A 4514-nucleotide genomic window follows, 5' to 3' on the forward strand; every position below is an offset into this window, starting at 1 on the left:
AGGACACTTCTAAGTAGTTGGGAAAAGTTAAACTCTGACAGCAAAGCAAAATCAGAGTTGAAGGCAAATGTTTAACCTATCGTGTTCAAACACAGGCTAGTGACTGAAGAGTTTTAGGCTCAAAGGGCCAAATACTCTGCATTCCTGAGAAATCTAAGCAGTTTCTCCTGCTGCCGCATATTCTCTCACAGCACTTTGCCGACAGGAACCGGGCGGGTGCACCTTTCCAACTGTCGATTTATCACTGAACGATTTGAATTGGGAAACTGAAGGAGAATAGTTCCTGTCTTTGTATTATTCTTTAAATCCACGTGAAAGGAGCCAGGTGTCAGCTTCCAGTGAGAGGAACATTCTTTCGAAGGCACCATAAAGCTAAGTCCACACACTTCATTTCTCTCTTTTTTTAATTCATTAATGTATTTTTATGGTGATGTTGGTTATCGAAATCCAGTAATCCGGTCTCTGCTGTACACTTTAACAGTAAGGCACACACACCCACACACACACACACACATATATATATATATTTATACTGTGTGTTCACCTGCCATAGGTTAGGTCTCTTTCTGTCACCACATATTTAACCCCCTTTACCCCATCGACCTCCCCGCTCCCCCCAACCCTCTGGTAACCACTGGTCTATTGTCCATGTCCATGAGTCTCTGTATGTTTGTCCTGTTCACTTGTTGCTTTTAGGTTTATATCCCACGCATTAGTGATATTATGTGATTTTCGACTTTTTCTGTCACGTGCTTCATTTCTGATTCTTTAACAGATTCTGTGGGGCCCCCGTTGTTCTGTTCGGGGTCAGGAAGCTCATTCGGCCATATTGCCACCTCCTGTAAGGCCGCTTGTCTTCTTGCTGAGCCTTGTCGATCAAATCCAAGATCCTTCCGTCTCTGTGCCTCGCAGTACACTCTCCTGCAGCTTCGACCTCGTCGGGCTGGCACCTGGCTCACCACAGCACGTGCTTCCGCTGAGCCTGCTCGGGCTGATTGGTGTCCCCTCTCATGCTTCCCCCACTGTCCCACATCTCGACTCCTGCATCTGAGCTAAGGTCAGCCTAGAGCGGGGGCCACATTGCTCAGTAAGGACTCACAGCTGTCAGCTGCTGTATGGGTTAGAGAAGGGTAGGCCCTGGGGCGGGAAGCAGTTGGCTTCTTTTCTGGGTGTCATTTCTCATCTGACTATCATTATTTCACACTTTCCACTCTGCCACTTTGTCCTTTGCCTCTCGGTGTGATTGACTCCGCCCAGGAGACCTAGAGCCAAGGGCCACATCATCGTACACGGTCCCTCTTTCTGAAGCTCCAGTACGTATTTCCAGTGTGATAAAGAACTTGCCACTGGACTGATGCATGGTCCTCCTAACCAGCTCCTCTCCTTCCACCTGTGGCAGCCAGGTGATCTGTTAAAACGTAAATCAGGACAAAGGAACAAAGGGGATACAATAGATCAAAGACATTCTCTTCAAGAAATGGTGCTAGAACATTCATAGACAAAAAAAAAAAGACAAGCAAACACAGAGCTTACACCCTCCACAAAAATTAACTCGAAATGGATCATAGGCCTAAATATAAAATGCAAAACTATAAAACTCCTACAAGATTACATAAGAGAAAACCTAGATGACCTCGGGTATGCCGATGCCTTCTTAAACACGACGCCAAAGGCACAATCTATGAAAGAAATGAGCGATAAGCTGAAATTTATTGAAAACATTTACTCTGCAAAAGACAATATAAAGGAATCAGAGAACAAGCCACAGATTGGGAGAAAATATTTGCAAAAGACACATCTTATAAAAGACTGTTATCTAAAATATACAAAGAACTTGGAAAATTCAACCTGATTTAAAAATGGGTCGAAACCTGAGAAGATATACAAAAGTAGATACACAAAAATGGCAAATAAGCACATGAAAAGATGCTCCATATTATATGTCATCGGGAAAATGCAAATTAAAACAGCAACGCTACACCACCACACACCTACTAGAAGGCCCCGAATCTGGACACCGATGACATCGAAGGTTGATGAGGATGTGGAGCAACAGGAACTCTCATTCGTGCTGGTGGGAATGCAACATGTACAGCCACTGGGGAAGACAGTTTGTTGGTTTTTTACAAAACTGAACATCCTCTTATCATACCCCGCCCGCCCCCCGCAATCACACTCCTTGGCGTTTACACAAAGGAGTTAAAAACTTACGTCCATAGCTACAAGACCTTTGGGTTTCCAGCCTCCACTCACACCTCAGTCCCCTTTGCTCTCTGCTCTATCAACAGGGACGCCAATGACCTTTCAAGACGTTTCATGCCTCACTGTGGAGGACTGTCCTGTGCATTGTAGGGCGTTTAGCAGCACCTCTGACCAAATGCCAGGTGCAACCCTCCCCCTGAGCTGTGATCTAAAAAATATTTCGGGACATGGCCAAATGTCCCCTGGGGGGCAAACTCACCCCCGTCGAGAGCCTTTGCTGTAAAGTGCTGTCTGTCTGCTCCTGCGCCTGCCTTGCATGGCGGTCTTGCCCCGTCCCTAGTTAACCCCTTCCGGCCTTGGAATCTCCATGCCATCCTCACTTTCTCAGACACGCCTCTGACACCCCGGCCTCCCCGGGTCCCTTATCGTAAACTTTCCTGCTGCCGGTGTGAGCCCTGCGCCGTCCCCATCACATGGTAATCGAAGCGAACGGTGACCGACATAGTTATAATGTTGCTCTCACCTGTGTGGTTACTTGGTTCCCATCTGTCTCATCCAACAGACCACAAGCCCCATGAGGGCAGGGACCGGGCTTGTTTTTTGCGTCATTGTATCCCCAGGATGCACTGTATCTCCGAGTACCTGACACAGTGGGCAGTCAGTCCATCGCCATCTGCTGAACTGCTCAGTGCACGAAGATATAGCCCCCGCCCTCACGGAGTTGCTTTCTAGGGAAGGGATAGGCCAGGAAATAAGCAAATTCAACCCAGAAGTCTGTGATGAAGTCATCAGACGTTGGCAGGACACGGAGCACCGAACACGCTCTTCGGAGGTCGGGGTGCTCCAGGAGGAGGTGGTGTCCAGGGTCCTTCCGGGAGAGCTGAAGGGTACCTGAGAGCTAAGTGAATGAGCGATGGAAGGGAACACATGGGAAAGTGGAGGCTCCAGGATGGGCTGGGGGAAGACTGAGAAATGGGACCGGACAGCCTCAAACCCCTCCTCCCTGCCTAACTCTTCTGCTACCTTCTTTCTAACTCCTGCTCGACCCGGGCTAAGGCCTTGCTTAAGGGACCCCCATCACAAGGAGCCGCTGCTGGCTCACAAGTCAGGCGACCAGTCATCCCAGTAGGACCAGGACCATCTTGTTTTTAGCACTGAAAATCCCACATCCTGGGAAACCCCTGGTTTCTGTACACACCGGACAGCTGGTCGCCCTGCTCGGGGTTTGTCCGTGACTGTCCAAGCCACCTGGAGGGAGCAACTAGGCATCTGACCACTTCGGAAAGACCCCTGGACTGGGGCCGTGACCCCTGGGTTTGAGTCCTGGGGAAGTCACACCTCCCCTCCCTTCTCAGGCCTCCCTGCCTCCCACGCAGCTGCAAGGGCCTAATGAAGAGCATTGTCTATACAGACATCTCACAAGCTTTCGAGTGTAAGGAATTTTTATTGTCATTCCTCCCTAGACCATTCAGGCCTGGAAGCACTGGAAATCTCTGCAGGGCCCCGTCTAGGACTCAGGGTGTCTGCTCATGTCACTCTGTGCCGAGACCGATGATCTGCCATCGGGGTGGCCACAGCCAAAGCCCTCGGATGGCCGCCTCCTGGGCTCCTGGTCTGGCCACCTCCCCTCCAGCTCGTACCTCCTGTTCCTATCACTGAGGGAACAGACACATTCAGAGTTCGGAGCAATGAAGCACTCTGTAAAACGCTTGCCTGGGGAGAAAATCTTCCTCTGTCTTCAGGGAGGGTGCATGCGATGCAGCAGAGCTGTCCAGTGGGTCTCTCCAAGGAAAACATGGGGCTTGGGGGAGGGGGAAGGGGCGGCCGGAAGCCAGGAGGCAAGCACACTGGGTGGGGCCCTTCCTCCTCCTGAAAGCCCGGAGCCTACATCCTCCCCTCTAATCTCCTTCTGGAATCCCTCCTTTTCTGTGGCAGCCCGGGGCTGTTTACGCTGGTCCACCTCCCCGGCTGGGTGGTTCGCATCCACACAGCCAACGTAGAGGTTGCGTGTGACCCGTGACCGCGTCTTATACACCCAGGCTGTGAAATGAATCCCGAACAGGCCTGGCACTTCTGTGGTTCTGTGGCTTCCGTGAGTGTTAAGTGGGCTTGACAGTGAGTGGCTCCAAGGGCCTTGGGGCAAGGTCACCAGAGAAATCACGGGGTGCCCAAACGTTACACGTGCCAGACTCATACTCGAAAATATTGGTCATTTGTCTGAAATTCAAGTTTAACTGGGCAGCTTGCATTTTTATTCGCTAAATCCGATAACTCTCTGAGTCTGTTTTTCACTTCCTGAGTGGGACAGGCCG

The 4514-nt window shown here is 50.4% G+C and overlaps 1 long non-coding RNA gene across 1 annotated transcript in view; it reads left to right on the forward strand.

Annotated features, from left to right (window-relative positions):
- Nucleotides 1-642: 642 nt before the first annotated feature.
- The window catches only part of LOC107196250, a 13602-nt gene continuing 9730 nt past the window's right edge, over nt 643-4514 (forward strand). The window contains exon 1 of the long non-coding RNA XR_001517637.2: nt 643-1057. This is a non-coding gene — a long non-coding RNA (uncharacterized LOC107196250). The remainder of the gene's footprint in view (nt 1058-4514) is intronic.

The sequence above is a fragment of the Pteropus alecto genome, unplaced genomic scaffold, assembly GCF_000325575.1.
Source record: "Pteropus alecto unplaced genomic scaffold, ASM32557v1 scaffold106, whole genome shotgun sequence".
Classification (NCBI taxonomy): Eukaryota; Metazoa; Chordata; class Mammalia; order Chiroptera; family Pteropodidae; genus Pteropus; species Pteropus alecto.